The sequence below is a fragment of the Schistocerca piceifrons genome, chromosome 4 (genome assembly GCF_021461385.2).
Source record: "Schistocerca piceifrons isolate TAMUIC-IGC-003096 chromosome 4, iqSchPice1.1, whole genome shotgun sequence".
Lineage (NCBI taxonomy): Eukaryota > Metazoa > Arthropoda > Insecta > Orthoptera > Acrididae > Schistocerca > Schistocerca piceifrons.
Window position 1 is genome coordinate 2,074,785 of NC_060141.1, and position 16,987 is coordinate 2,091,771.

The following is a 16,987-nucleotide window of genomic DNA, read 5'->3' on the forward strand; positions in this document are numbered from 1 at the left end:
CTTTCACCCTGTCTCATAATAAAGTCAAATTAAGACTATTAAATGATTTAGTAATGTTTCAAACGGAAGTTCTGTGGAACGCAACGTCTTGGCGCTCTTGCTCTAGGAGCGGCGCAGAAGGTGCTTGCGGGCCGTGTCTGTTTGTTTGGAATTCCTTTCACGAGCTATTTCGGCCTGTGAGGGGCTTGGACGGGTTCTGAGAATGAAGAAGTTCTGGCAACGAAAATTCTGTGCTGGATGTTAAGTCTGAGCTGTAGAGCCAATCAGGGGGTCAAAACTCCCGTTGGTGAATTTTTGTTGTAGTTCAATCAAATTAGACGTTAAGTTGAGCACTTACACAAAAAAGGGAAACTTGGCGGAAACGTTCAGGATAATGTCCAGATCAAAATACCACAAGTCTCAAAAAATCCACTTTGTGAAAAATCCACCATCTTGAAAAGATCTCCGCTATAGTGAAATTTTCGAGCTTTAAACCAAGCGTCCGATTGGGTTAATTTTTGTGCCAAGTGAATGAGTTCACGCATCACTATCTACTAAAAATTATTTACTATAGTCCAGTTTTGCTTTTCAGTTATATTTCCTTTAACTCAACTGGCGCTGAGAAAAATTGAACTAAAAGTTTGCAACTTTTATCACACTTTGATGATTTTTTTAAAATTTCAGGTAATGTTGTAACGTACAATAAAAACACAAAACAATGTAAATAATTTAGGTGAGAGGGAAAAATAGCAACAAAAGTAGGCAGAGTTGCTGTAAGCTAAAATGGTTCACTCACTGGCCAAAAATTATCTGAAAAAAAACTAGCTCCAGAACTGCTTTTATAAAAATGGAAGAAACAGTGGACAGGACTTTTTGCATTTTGTGGTTATTACCGTGTTTATGTAAAGACTTCAGTTACCGTTTCGACTTCGTCTTCGATGTGAGTCGGCGAAGTTCATCCAATTTGTGCACCCAAATGGCAAGCGCAGTAGCCACACACACTAGTACAGCTTAAGCAGTTTGTCCTGCCTATCCACATGTTTTCGCAAGCAGATTTACAATTGCATTACATAATGTGAGGTACTTGCTCCGGTGCTGGTTCGTCTTGAGTTGGAATTTCCGTAAGCTGACCGGCATGAACGCCTCTACGCACCACCATTCTTTTTCCAGAAGGTGATTTCCCATTTGTATTTGAACCCAAAGGGAATGATAGAAATCAATTAAAGATCCAATGGTTTGTGTCATCCTCAGCTGGTGGTGAGCTCCGTAAGAATGGTGTTTGTCCGCAACGGATGTTGGTGGAAGTGCGGCCAAATCAAATGTTGCTGTGATGAAGTGCTTTGCAGCACTCTTTTGTTGCATACAATTACACAAATTTCCTTTTTCTGACGGACACAAGTCCAGATCGTCCGCTCATAGTAACCTCTCAAACCTCTGCCATCTCTCTCACCACATTCACCACTGCTGGCGGCTGACCAACTGCCCAACGCTACGCGCTGTTCACATCCAACTGCCCAACGCTACACTAGCGAATATTCCAACAACGAGTCCAACCAGCCACAGACTGCACGCAGCGCAGCCGGCGACTTTCATACAGAGCACTACGTGGCGTTACCAACGTAAAAACCTAAACAGCCTACTTACAACACCTAAGACTTCTCTTGCGATTTCCTAGGATTTGCCAGAGTAGCGCACTTACTATTTGCACATTATGTTGTTTTGACGGCCTACTAAATGTGCACAAAGTATGAAGTAAATCCGTGCTCCCAACGACGTGGCCTCCCTTGTTAGCTGAAGTGTCTCGCAGAGTAAAGAAATGGAATCATGCCTTCGACGCAGAACAGGCGAAGTTCTGCTCTGACAGACAGTGTCTACTAGGACACTAGTAATACTGTATCCGAACATTACAGGTTTGATTTTCCTACTGATCCGAATTACCTTATATTTTTCCACATTTAGGGCTAGCTGCCATTCATCACACCAACTGGAAATTTTGTCTAAGTCGTCTTATGTTTATCTAGTCAACCAACTTCGACACTTTGACGTACACCACAGCATCATTAGCAACCATCTGAAGATTGCTGATCACCCTGTCAGCCAAATCATTTATGTGTATAGGGAACTTCCCTGGGACACTCCTAACGCTACCCTCGCCGTAGCGAACAACATACTCGATTCTATTATTAAGAAGTCTTCGAGCTACTCACATATCTGTGAACCTATTCCATAAGCTCGTACCTTCGTTATCAGCCTGCAACGTGGCACCGTGTCAAATGCCTTTCGGAAATGTAGAAATATGCAAGCTACCTGTTGCTCTTCCCCGGCCGGAGTGGCCGAGCGGTTCTAGGCACTACAGTCTGGAACCGCGCGACCGCTACGGTCGCAGGTTCGAATCCTGCCTCGGGCATGGATGTGTGTGATGTCCTTAGGTTAGTTAGGTTTAAGTAGTTCTAAGTTCTAGAGGACTGATGACCTCAGAAGTTAAGTCGCATAGTGCTCAGAGCCATTTGAACCATTTGTTGCTCTTCATCCATAGTTCTCAGTATATCATGTGCGGAAAGGACAAGCTGAGTTTCACACGAACAATGTTCTCTGTACCCACGATGATTCGTGAACATAAGCTTCTCCTTCTCAGGAAAGTTTATTGTATTCGAACTGAGAATATGTCCAAGGATTCTGCAGCAAACAGAAGTTAGGGATATTGGTCTTCAATTTTGCAGATCCGTTCTTTTTTAGCTTTCTTATTTATTGGAGAAACATGCGATTTTTCCAGTCGCTAGGGACTTTCTGCTGGACGAAAGATGTAAGACAGCTAACGGGTCAATGTCGTAGGGTACGCTTTGTAAAATCGAACTGTGATTCCATCAGCACCTGCTGATTTACTTGCTCTGCAGTTTTTCAGTTGTTCCTCTACGCCAGATGTGCTTATTACTACGTCACCCATACGGGGAGATGACATCGTGATAGCTAATCCCCGTTTCTGTACTGACATTGTCGATAAGGTTCGGCCTATTTGTAGCTACAAGGTCTAAGATATTGCCACTGCGTCGGAGCTGCCAAGCTAGCTGCTCAAGACAATTTTCAGAAAATGTGTCCTAAAGTATTTCGCATGACAGTGTCTGTACCCTCCTCCCCCCCCCCCCCCCCCCCTCCGACGAATTCATGGACATCCCAGTCTGTACTCGGGAGGTTAAAGACGTCTCCAACCAGTACTGCATGATCTGTGTATTTACGTATTATTGACCGTAGATTTTCTTTGAATGTCTCTTGTAGGTTACAGTACGCTTGTTCGCCCACTGCTTGAATACTGCTCAACAGTGTGAGATCCGTACCAGATAGGATTGATAGAAGAGATAGAGAAGATCCAACGGAGAGCAGCGCGCTTCGTTACAGGATCATTCAATAATCGCGAAAGCGTTACGGAGATGATAAACTCCAGTGGAACACTCTGCAGGAGAGACGCTCAGTAGCTCGGTACGGGCTTTTGTTAAAGTTTCGACAACATACCTTCACCGAAGAGTCAAGCAGTATATTGCTCCCTCCTACGTATATCTCGCGAAGAGACCATGAGGATAAACTCAGAGAGATTAGAGCCCACACAGAAGCATACCGACAATCCTTCTTTCCACGAACAATACGAGACTGGAATAGAAGGGAGAACCGATAGAGGTACTCACGGTACCCTCCGCCACACACCGTCAGGTGGTCTGCGTAGTGTGGATGTAGATGTAGATAGAACTGTCACAACAGAATGGGGTGCCCGGAAAAAACATCCAACAATTAACTTGGTTGCACCCGGACCTGTTACACGCGATCACGTGACTTCACTGTCACACTCAACTTCGACCTCAACAGAGACTGTATCTTTGTGAACTGCAGTAAACACTCCCACTGCTACGGGCTCTGTCTTTCCGATATACGTTCCACGACTCACTAAATATCTCTAAGAGATCCTCCAGTCCGCTTCCTGACGATTGCCCCACCGCTTCCCAAGAACGACATGAGCATGTGAAAACCACCGAGGCGCGAAACACAAGACAATGGGCTGGCTGGTTTCCCCAGCTGAAAAAAACAATGTCCAAGAAACAATGTTGATCGAACGTCACCACACATCATGACTACTTTCTACCTTTTCACATCTCGAAGACAGAAAGAACACGGGTATGAGCGATGGTAGGGTTGGAAGGAGCTAGACTGACGAATGGCAGTGGATGAACTTTAGACTTTTTGCACATATATTAACCGGTATTAATAACTACATCTATTAATCCATTCCAGTCACATCCTGGCGTGTTATGGGGCTGGCACCGCGACATCCACAGAACGTTAATGAGACGAGATTTTGTTATGGGTGCTGGAATTGTGGTGCTGACGTTTTGCACAACAATGTGTGCAATCCCGAGTCTGAGGTTAGGGCTGTTGATATTTTACAAATATCGGAAATCCGATACATCGATATTTTAAGAAGTAGTACAATCGGTCAATGATAAATTGAAAATTAATGTCGACATTTCGACGGCAAACATATTGACGTACCGGCCTGTAAAAATATTAGCTACACATAAATATATGACCTGTTTTAGTGCTGTATTTTTAAGTATTGATTCATTATTAGATATCCTGTACATTAGCAAGCTAGCAGCCTGATTATCCTCGTTAGAGGAAGAGTTGAAAGGAAAACGAGGCACGTTCACACTACGCGACAGCCACTTTGCTGACAATGGTTATTCCATGTAAGTGGCACAATAAAAGACGTTCGACGGGTCCGTCGTTCGGTTTCGTCACATGTCGGATTTCTCGTATATACTTCATGTCAACATACCTGTTTTTTTTTAATATTATTTCTGCAAAAGCCAGCGACCTAGCAGTTGTGTCAAAACTGCGTGGTGAATTTAAAAGTTGCTGTTTCTGTTGGTAGCGCCGAACGCTGATTACGTCAGAGTTTCTCCTCACACGTCTCCAACCACGGCAAAGAGCAGTCTGGTCATTTAGATTTCTGTTCATAATTTTCATTAACTGTTCTTGAAGAATACCGACGTGAAGAAGTAGCACACTAGCTGCGATAAAAATAGTTTTTTCACGCGCCTGGTATGCTATTTTTTCACGTATTCTACTACAATTTCTATATTACCGAAAATTGCGAAACAATATAACAAAATAAAAATATCGGTCCTCGATGTTGCATTTCGATATTGATATATCGATATACGTAAAGCTGAAGTGACATATCCGACATATATCGACTTAGCCGATATATATCGACATCTGCTATTTATATCGACACATCCGATATGTATCGACATATCCTGTAAAAAATATCGAAATGTCGATATTTTATTAACAGCGTAAGTACCGGTAACAGATCGAGTGAACTTCAGACGCTCTAACTCTGCTGTCGAAGGTGGCTTGTTGCCTCTTGGGACCGGATCGCTTGTTTCAACAACCCTTGCAGGCGTGATGCAGCAAATGCCTCCCTTTAGCGTGAAAGGTATTGTGACCATCCAATGCCCTCAGGATGTGATATATTCTTTCACTTTGGGTTGACTCTGCTGCGCAGTGGCGGTCTCAAAATGTGTTTGAGACTGCAGCAACGGGCGTACACCAAGTTCTGAAAGCACATCAGGCAAGAGCTTCGAGCCACAGCGTCTATGAAGAATTATCCCTGTTCCAAATTGCAATCGAGAAATGAACGAACGAGGGCGGGCAGCAGCAACTATCGAATGAGTGACGATTGTGGCCTTTCTTTTCGCAACAGTACCTTCTTCCAATGGTTTCCGAGTTTCAAGAACAACTTTCAGGGAACTCTGAAGGGTCGGCGGTATCAGTTCTGCATTTCCAGATCAAATTACTTCTACCGTTGGATAGGTGAAACACTCTTTAACTTGGGAGCGAATGTCCTCACGGAAAACTGTTGCCGCTGTTTCGACGATTCTCATTCTTTCGTCTCGTTTGCACCACGCTTCATTGAAAACATGATCATTTTCTGTAAAACAGGTAATGCTTTTCCTTTCAACTACTCGGGAATTGAGCGCAAAAATGAAGCCAATCGCACACTTCATCAGTTACACAGGTTAAAACGAAAAAATTTCAAGTTGGCGGACTTTAGTAAAGTATATTTTTGGGGATCATTGGGATTTTGATCTAGACATCATCCTGAGCGTTTCCGCCAGTTTTCAGCTTATTTTTTAAAAGGTCCATCTTGGGGAGATTTTTTGTTTAATTTGACTGGACTGTGTGAACTGCAAATGAAATTAACAGGGAATGTTTTCTTTATAAAAATCTGCTAGGAAATCATTTGTTACACGATAGACACTGATGCGGCAGAAGCGTGGGTGGTGGGAGTGGAGTGTGATGGTTTTACTGGACATATCTTTAATTCACCATCAAAAACGGAATCTGAACATTGCACTTCATTGCAAGAGCAATTTCACTATAGGTGATCATAATGCGGGAGTGACAATAAAAACATATCCTGATGACATTTTCATAACAAAGAATTTTAGGACAAATATCGAAAGATACGGTAACAGCAACCTCGCAAAAGGTAGTACTTTCTGCTTAAGAATCACGAGAGACATCTACAAGGAGTTACCAATGTCCTTAAAAATAAATGTTTGACACAAAACTCTCTAAATAAACAATTATCTTGGCACACATTGAAGTCTTCACATAACCTTACGCAACTGGAACACTTAACTTTACAGAATTAAGTGCCGAAAATCTGTGATCAGTAGCTTCACATATTTCGAACCATCAATGTCTAACAAGGCAATCTCTGTGCTACCATTACAGTGAACATTGAAAGGCAGTCTAATGAGGGCAAGCTTCATAATTTTATTTCTCAATAAAATATCACTTAAAATACCTGCGGTTAGAGACATGTAAACAAAAGACAAGCCAAACGTAAAACTAATTTTAAAACGAGAGACGAACGAGAAGTAAACTTGACATTGCAAAACAAGCCCTTCACTTATACTATACACTAGAGTGCTCAAATTCTCGGCTTAACAAGAACACAACTGGTATGAAGAGGCAACATTAACTCGACCCACCAAATTATACAAACATGCCTAACAGACACAACTAAAAAGACAGCGCCGTAACGAACCACAATGACAGGCTAAATAATGTCGCCCATATACAGAATCAACCAGATTGACAGGCAAAACAACGTCGGTCAGCCACATGATCAACCACAATGTATGACCAGATATGTCACCCAACTAATAATCAACGACAATGTCTAAGGAACAACATCATGCAAACGCTAAGGAAGAGAATTTTACACCAGTCACAATGCTGCACCACCCCACGGCAGTAAGGAGCAAAACACGGTAAGTAGCCTCTACCGTTACAGAACCCACAGTGAAGCACTGCGAACAAGCTGACAGTCACTTAAGTCCGGTGACTTCAGTCTTCTGACTGGTTCAATGCGACCCGCCACGAGTTCCTCTCCTGAGCCAACCACTTCATCTCAGAGTACCACTTATGTCCTCAATTCATTACTCGATGTATTTCAATGTCTGCCTTCCTCTACAGTTTTTACTCACTACAACTCCCTCTAGGCCCACGGGAGTAACTCCTTAATGTCTTGACAGATGTCTTATTACCCCGTCTCTTCTTCTTGTCAGTATTTTCCATAAATTCCTTTCCTTTTTGCGGACGACCTCCACATTCCTTACTTCATCAGTCCGCCTAATTTTCAAAATTCTTCTGTAGAATCATATCTCAAATGCTTTGATTCTCTTCTGCCCCAGTTTTCCCACGGTCCATGTTTCACTACCGTACGATGCTGTGCTCCAAACGTACAGTCTCAAAAAATTCTTCCTCAAATTGAGGCCTGTGTTTGGTGCTAGTAGGCTTCTCTTGGTCAGGAACGCCCTTTTTGTCAGTGCTAGTCTGCTTTTGATGTTCTCCTTGCAGCGACCGTCATTAGGTATTTTGCTGCCTACGTAGTAGATTTGCTTAACATCATCTACTTCGTGACCATCAGTCCTGACATCCAGTTTCTCGTTGTTCTCATTTCTGCTCATTCTCATTACTTTCGTCTTTCTTCGATTTACTTTCAGTCCATATTCTTTACTCATTAGACTGTTCATTCCATTCAGCAGATCCGGTAATTCCTCTTCACCTTTCCTTTGCCAAACTGATATCCATCTAACAGATCCTCAATTTTTTCCCGTTCTTCTGTATATTACTCTTGTCAGTAACTTGGATGTATGAGGTGTTAAGGTAATTGTGGGATAATTCTCGCACTTGTTGGCTCTAGAATTCTTAGGAATTTTTTGGATGATATTTTTCCGAAAGTCAGATGGTATATCACCAGAGTCATACATTCTACACACCACTGTGAACAGTCGTTTTGTTGCTACCTCCCCCAGTGACTTCAGGAATTCTGATGGAATATTATCTATCTCTTCTCCGTTATTTCATCTTAAGTCTTTCAATGCTCTTTCAATTTGTGTGTCTAATACTGGGTCAACCATCTCTTCCATCTCGACTTCCGTTTCTTCTTCAATCACTTCAGACAAGTCTTTCCCTTTATAGACGCCTTCAATGTACTCTTTTCACAAATCAACTCTCTCCTCTGCATTTAACAGTGGAATTCCCATTGCACTCTTACTGTTACGACCCCTTGTTTGTAATATCACCGAAGGCTGTTTTGACTTTTCTGTATGCTGAGTCAGTCCATTTCTTTTTCGTTTTCTTCATATTTTTCATGCAGCCATTTCGCCGTATCTTCCCTGCACTTTCTTTTTATTTCATTGCTAAGCGACTTGTATTTCTGTATTCCTGAATTTCTCTTAATATTTTGCTACTTTCTTCTTTCATCGATCAACTGAAGCATTTTTTGTGTTACCCATGGTTTCTTCATAGATATCTTCTGTGCACCTACGATTTTCTTTCCAACTTCTGTGACTGCCCTTTTCAGAGATGCCCACTCCTTTTCAGCTGAACTGCCTACTGAGATACTCCTTGTCGCAGTACCTAATGGTTCAAATGGCTCTAAGCACTATGGAACTTAACATCTGAAATAATCAGTCCCCTAGACTTAGAACTACTTAAACCTAACTAACCTAAAGACATCACACACATCCATCTCCAAGCCAGGATTCGAACCTGCGACCGTAGCAGCAGCATGGTTCCGGACTGAAGCGCTTAGAACCGCTCGGCCACAGCAGCCGGCTATCGCAGTATCTATACCAGTGCAGAACTTCAAGAGTACTTCTTAATTCGATAGTACTTCCGTATCCCACTTCTTTGCGTATTGATTCTTCCTAGCTATTCTCTTAAAATAAATCTTCAGCCACCGCGTAGCAGCATGATAATATGATCCTGTCACTTCCGCATCCACAATTTTCGGAACATGACAAGCACAGCCCCTACTTGGGTGCCATACTCCATACACGGCAGACAAACTGCACTCGTTTCCTTAACTCCGCAGCGCTCGTCTCGGCGGTGTACTCCATACGTGGCAGCGAGAAGTGGCAAACAGCTTGCACTCGATGCCCAGAGCTCGTCTCTCTCGTCTCTGCGCTCATGGTTCTGTGGTCACACCTACGTGATTCTAGTACATAGGCTGCCTGCTACCAACGCACTCCGGCCCAGCGTGTGCTCAGTTCCTCGTGACCGAGATCCGACATTAGCTGACGATGGTTCACTTCCTAGTTGACCACAGGTAACATGAGCCACACCACACACTCGGCAAGCTTCTCCGCTATCAGCTGTGAGAGACGATCCTGGCATGGTTCAGGTCTGAGAATGAAATACGTGCTACAGCTCATCTAATGTTTTCTACTTAATTGCAAGCTGAGTGGCTAAAGGTATAGGAAAGCTGCTGGGTGTGACGTCACGTCACTCATGCAGGAGTCCTCAGAAATGAAGTAACACATTGAGGCAGGGATTCTAAGAAGTGTTGGAAGATATATTGTTCCACATATGTTGTCATACCACTCAAATTATTCTTGTGTATTTAATTTTCTATTCATGGAACATACAAGGTCATCAACAGTCCGGTCGTGAAGGGTCGACTGGGTTAAGATCGAGTGATCTAGGTAGCAAATATCAAACCTATTGGAGTGCTCACCAAGCCACCTACATGCACAAAAACACCAGTGGCATGTCGTATTTTCCTGTTGAAACATGGTCTGTTCATTGGGGTGCTCTCATCCAAGAAAGAGACGCAACAGGTCTACAGGATTGTCCACATAGCATGTAACTGTCAATGGTCCCCGCAAACGCTCACTTGGGTCAAGCTGGGACATGGTGAGGACAACTCAGACCATAACTAAGCAATCTCCTGCCTGGAAAAGACCTTGTTGACACTCAAGACCCACTGCATCACAGGGTATGCACCACATTCAAAATGGTTCAAATGGCTCTGAGCACTGTGGGACTTAACATCTGAGGTCATCAGTCCCCTAGAACTTAGAACTACTTAAACCTAAGTAACCTAGGGACATCACACACATCCATGCCCGAGGCAGGATTCGAACGTGCGACCGTAGCGGTCGCGCGGATCCAGACTGTAGCGCCTAGAACCGCTCGGCCACCACGGCCGGCGTGGTGACAGAGACGCCGATGTAGACGCCTCAGCGAAGTGACACGACCTGGAACTTTCTGCATCTGTTTGCAGTTAGAATAAGGAACAATCTACAAGAAGAACAGAGACTAAGAACAGAAACAATTTTACTACAGCATTTATGATTGACGGGGACACCAAACACTGCTGTCCAATCGCAAACTTCAACCACGTGACATTATTGTATCATTTCCAGTATAGAATTTGGCAAAATGATACACGGTTTTCAATCGTCCTTGTACCAGACTCCTCTTTTTTTTAAAGAATGACGAACACTGTATTTGTTAGCTAACGGGTAATGAGATGTCTTAAATCGAAGTTTTTTATAGTATACAATGTAATTCTGTTTTACAAGTTTCATACTTAAACAGATTCCGCTGCCATTGTAGTTTTATGTGCGCTGCTGTTTCTAATGAACTCATAGTTAACTACGTATTACTTTGGTACTGTTTTCTATGCTGTCCTGTGAACAAATATGTTGTAATATAGTGGTTGGTTGCATTAATAGATCGTATTTCATCTTTTCTTTCAAATAAATTTTTGTTTGCAAGCATAACATGAAGAATTCGAAAGTAATGACAAAATTGTTTACATTATTAATGTGTTTCAGTGTTATTTTAATTTTAAAACGTAGCGCAATTCCTATACTAAATATGTTCAGGTCATTCATATCTTTAGTATGATGTATCTTTGTAGCGACTTTAGTTGTTAAACCTAGTCAAACCACGACTTTTCATATGCCATAGCTCTTGATGCTCACCTGAATTCCTACGCCAAGCTGCCAGAGGAGAAGTCACGACGCGCACAATCCAAGCGGGCCGCTGCATTCTCACGCACACTAATTTCGTCGCGCTCTGATTGCATGCTTTCACGATTAAGAAAATGTTTTCAGTGACTCGATTAATTTCTACAAATGAAGTGAGATAAGGAAAATACACACAAACTGAATTGACTAGACAAGTCAGAAAAACCTTCACTTGGCAAGCAGTTTCAAGTGAGCCTCTTTGTAAGTCACTTACCTATTCACTCAGAATTTCATATTTCTATGTCGTCAGTAAGGCCCACAATCGGGTATGATAGTGGAGAGCCATACAGGATTGGGGTTGTACAAAAGAGCTACTTTTGCTTGTCATCTTGTTCTGAAGTTATCTTGTCATTGCTGTATGCGAGCCTGTAGCGCTGTCTGCAGTCCTGTATTACATAAATGTTTCGGATCTGTACCCCATCTTGATTATACTATTGCCTCAAAGTCTTGCTGACATAGGAAAGTTTCCAGGCATGACTAACTGACGTAATGCTACGAATGTGTTTCTGCGATATGTAGTTAATTTTAGGCAATGGCTATAATTGATGTTGCACCTACAGATGAATCCGTATCTCGCCTTATTTAATATCGTCCTGCTCCTTTTAGACACGCTCATATTGTCCAAGTACACTCTCACTAACGATGAACTGCACTGTGAAATCAGTGTAGGTAGACAACTGTGTGGGCTCCAAGTAAAAGTGACGCAGAATTACGGTATTTCTTGAGTGGGATGAACTGTTAGTGTGCACAGAAAATGGACTGGAAGCAAACCAAAGAAAGACGGAAGTATTGAGGCGTACCAGCAATGAGACAAGCGATAAACTTAACATATAAATTGGGGATCACATAGAAGACGAAGGGAAGAAATTTTGCTTCCTTAGAAGCAAAATAACACATGGGGTACGAAAACAGGAATGCATAAAAAGCAGACTAGAATAAGCAAAGAGAGTATTTACTGTTATCAAACATAGGCCTTAATATGAGGAAGAGATTCTTGAGAATGTACGCTTGGAGTCCAGCACTGTATGAAAGTGATTCATGGACGAAGCCTTATAGATGTGGTGCTACTTAAGGGGACTGAAAATTAAGCTAATTCGTAAGATAAGAAATCAGGGGGCTGTCCGCAAATTCGACAAGGAATGGAATACGTGAAAAATTCTGACAAGAAGAATGGAGAACTTTATAGGACTCACGTTAAGACATCAGGGAATTAATTTCTTTGCGAGTAGAGCGATCCGTAGAAGGGAAAAAGCTACTATGGGAAGGTAAGAGACTGGAATACATTCAACAAACAATTGAGACGCTGGTTGCTTGCTAGTGCTGCTCCGAGATCAAAAGGTTAGTGCAGGAGAGGACATTGCGCATTTCACCAGTTAGGAGGAAAAAAGAAAAAAAACAAAAAAAAACGTGAATTATCACAACACAAGCCACTTTCGACCTAAAAATAGTCCTTGGTGAACTGCTCAACTAGCCGCAAATACTTTTTAAATGATTTATTTTAGTGGAACAATCATTTCCGGCTTACCATGCCCATCTTCGGATGGCTAATATTTTTCGTTACATACCATAGATGTTTTGAGCAACAGAACGTCGTCTGTTCCACACTGCACAAGAATATTTGAATATTTAGTGCAACTTTATCAGTTGTTTCATTCATAAAAATACGCTAAAGTGCATATATGATGGCGATTTATTTTGTTGTCGTCCATATGGAGTTTATGGAAACAACTGATAAAGTGGCACTAAATACTCAAATATTCTTGTGCAGTGTGGAACAGACGACGTGCTGTTGATCAAAACATCTATGTAACGAAAAATATTGCCATTTTAAGATAGGTATCTTAGCCTGAAACAGGTAAAGGCACTGAAATAAAAGATTTAAATGGTGTTTGTGGCTGGTTGCGTCATTCACGGCTATCGTTAACGGCCACGGATTTCACAAGATCCAACTTGGAAAAATAAAATGGTCTTTGTGCCTGAAATGAATTCCGTAAGACGTTATTTCATATTCCAGCATGAGACTCACGGATTCTAGCGTTATGCTTTGCACATTAAGTAAGAGTTATTTTGCTCAAAACAACTTCTCCCAAGAAGCACACCACCACTTACTAAAAACAATAAATTAATACTAACCTCGACAGCGAGTGTGCAGACGAGAGACTCCCAGCGTGCGTGACGTTCGTCTGTAGTGGGAGGTCCACCGTCGCGCACGTCAGTGCCAACATGGAGGGAGGGGGGGGGGGGGGGGAGGGGTAGGGCTACATCGAGGTCAATTCAGCTGGCCGCAGATGACGCAAAGCAGCAATGGACTAGATACGGGCACACGTGACAGACAGACAGAAAAGGTTCTGGTTCTGTGAGGATGCTTGGCGATTGCTGACATTCGCTTACAGTTTCTTCAGCATCCTTTGAACAAAGCGGTATTGGGGAAGGTAACTGACACGCCCTTATCATCGTTTCAGGTCGCTAGTAAGAAGGATCTACTTGTTGTAAGACTTTTTTTTCTACAGAGGGCCAATGTTACCTTAGATACCACTTGGCACGATACTTTGTGTGAAGTTTTTCCCCGATATTCTGATACACGAAAGTAAAAGGGCTTTGACATCAAGTTGGTCCTCGTTAAAAGCGACCTACAAGTGATGATAGGGACGTGGACAGTCATTCACTTAATGCTCACAGTCCTTCTACGCGACGTTACATCGGAAGTGAAACAAAAGGCGGAGGTGATATGCGCCTTAGAAGGAAGATTTTTCGCAAGGCGTTGCATCAGATTTAGTGTTTAGTGTTTGTGCAGTGTAGTATACAGGTCCTCCCTGTGAGAGAAGGCAACGCTTCTCAAACTGTTTTTGCTTTTTGCTTTGTTTTCGGGCAAGGTAAAATTGGCTCCGAAAATAAATGGTTACACATCCGAAGGACTGAATTCCACACAGGCTTGTGCAGTAGAAAGGCGGCGTAAATCTCTGGCTTACTCTTCATGACGAAATACAGTTTGGTCGCTCGCCGCTGATCCACGCTCCGTCTGCCATCGCTTGGAGTGTGTTGTACGTCGCAGCCCGTCTGTTTTACTAAACCACTCATAGATGTCCCTGATTTCATTAATGAGACGTGTTTTCTACAACTGAGGCATATTCGGAAAGAAAGGGACATATCACAAAATGGTTATTTGTGATAGGAAACTGTAAATACGCTACTGACCATTAAAATTGCTACACCACGAAGATGACGTGCTACAGACGCGAAATTTAACCGACAGGAAGAAGATGTTGTGATAGGCAAATGATTAGCTTTTCGGAGCATTCACACAAGGTTGGCGCCGGTGGCGACAACTACAACGTGCTGACATGACGAAAGTTTCCAATCGATTTCTCATACACAAACAGCAGTTGACCGGCGTTGCCTGGTGAAACGTTGTCGTGATATCTCTTGTAAGGAGGAGAAATGCATACCATCACGTTTCCGACTTTGATAAAGGTCGGATTGTAGCCTATCGCGATTGCGGTTTATCGTATCGCGACATTGCTGCTCGCGTTGGTCGAGATCCAATGACTGTTAGCAGAATATGAAATCGGTGGGTTCAGGAGGGTAATACGGAACGCCGTGCTGGATCCCAACGGCCTCGTATCACTAGCAGTCGAGATGACAGGCATCTTATCCGCATGGCTGTAACGGATCGAGCAGCCACGTCTCGATCCCTGAGTCCATAGATGGGGCCGTTTGCAAGACAACAACCATCTGCACGAACAGTTCGACGACGTTTGCAGCAGCATGGACTATCAGCTCGGAGACCATGGCTGCGGTTCCCCTTGACGCCGCATCACGGACAGGAGCGCCTGCGATGGTGTACTCAAGACGAACCTGGGTGCACGATCGGCAAAACGTCATTTTTTCGGATGAATCTAGGTTCTGTTTACAGCAACATGATGGTCACATCCGTGTTTGGCGACATAGCAGTGAACGCACATTGGAAGCGTGTATTCGTCAACGCCATACCGGTGTATCACCCGGCGTGATGGTATGGGGTGCCATTGGTTACACGTCTCGGTCAGCTCTTGTTTCGCACTGACGGCACTTTGAACAGTGGGCGTTACATTTCAGATGTGTTACGACCCGTGGCTCTACCCTTCATTCGATCCCTGCGAAACCCTAGATTTGAGCAGGATAATGCACGAGCGCATGTTGCAGGTCCTGTACGGACCTTTCTGGATACAGAAAATGTTCGACTGCTGCCCTGGCCAGCACGTTCTCCAGATCTCTCACCAACTGAAAACGTCTGGTCAGTGGTGGTCGAGCAACTGGCTCGTCACAATACGCCAGTCACTACTCTTGATGAACTATGGTATCGTGTTGAAGCTGCATGGGTAGCTGTATCTGTACACGCCATCCAAGCTCTATTTGACTCAATGCCCAGGCGTATCAAGGCCGTTATTTCGGCCAGAGGTGGTTGTTCTGGGTATTTATTTCTCAGGATCTATGCACCCAAATTGCGTGAAAATGTAATCACATGTCAGTTCTAGTAAAATATATCTGTCCAATGAATACCCGTTTATCATCTGCATTTCTTCTTGGTGTGGCAAATTTTAATGGCCAGTAGTGTACTTATTTCTCATATGTCTGAATAACAACCTGATTCTAATATGCAAGTATTTCTGAATATAGTGGGTACTACTATTAAGTAAATCTTTCTGTAATACTATGTTTTAACGTGAAAAATAATATTTCTGATAAACACTTATAGGTCTTTTTCTGATATATCAGTGGCAGTAGGTTATAATGAGCAAACGTTTCTGTCATAAAGTGTTATTTAACCCTCAGAGAACATTAACACATAACAGTAACATTATTCTTAATAATATGTACGATCATGGAATCTTCAGAAACGTACATAAACAAAATAACAGAAAGTAAAATGAAAATAATTACAACTATACAAATAAAATATCGCTGTGTAGTCCTGACGTCCATACATTTTGATGGCCAGTTTCTCTGATATAGTTCCTAGCTACTGACCTTTTGTTCCTGTTCTTCTTCCTATTCTGCATGAATGTCTAATTTATAAATAAACATATGGAATAATGACGAGCTATTTTCATCACCCATGCGCTTAAATAAATCCCTGACATCCTTTTATTTTTCTGGTTTCGCTGAATTAAATGCCACTGTTGATAATTTCAGGTTTTTCAGTACTCTGTTACTGTATTTCTGTTTCCAAACTCGGGATGAGATATATATTAACGAGCCCAGTTGTATGTTGTTAAGTCTAGTACTAAACCATTAGCTTTGTATTTCAGAATGAAACACTTCCGAATTTTAAACATTGTTCCCTTGGCGATAGGTTTCACAGGCTCTCTCTACCTTAAACTGAATGAGAGGTGCATGCATCAAGAAAACTCTGCCCTGACCTTTAACATTGAGATAATGAAACAAAAGCTTGGAAGCATAATCTACGTACAAGGTGATTAATTTAAAACACTTTCCCGAAAAAGGGCACGTACACCTATGGATCCTTCTTTCGGAAAGTGCCCCAATTTTAATAACTGACATGCTTGATTCCACAGATATGTGTGCTGTCAAAACGTTAACCCTATAATCTACAGAAATAATTTTTCTCTGTTTGCAATGGC

The 16,987-nt window shown here is 42.5% G+C and overlaps 1 protein-coding gene across 1 annotated transcript in view; it reads right to left on the bottom strand.

Moving 5' to 3' along the window:
* Positions 1–13,551, bottom strand: part of LOC124794836 (cytochrome P450 9e2-like) — a 130,072-nt gene extending 116,521 nt beyond the window's left edge. Inside the window, exon 1 of the mRNA XM_047258501.1 lies at positions 13,500–13,551. The gene's annotated coding sequence lies outside the window, so the exon portion shown is untranslated. The remainder of the gene's footprint in view (positions 1–13,499) is intronic.
* Positions 13,552–16,987: the final 3,436 nt, after the last annotated feature.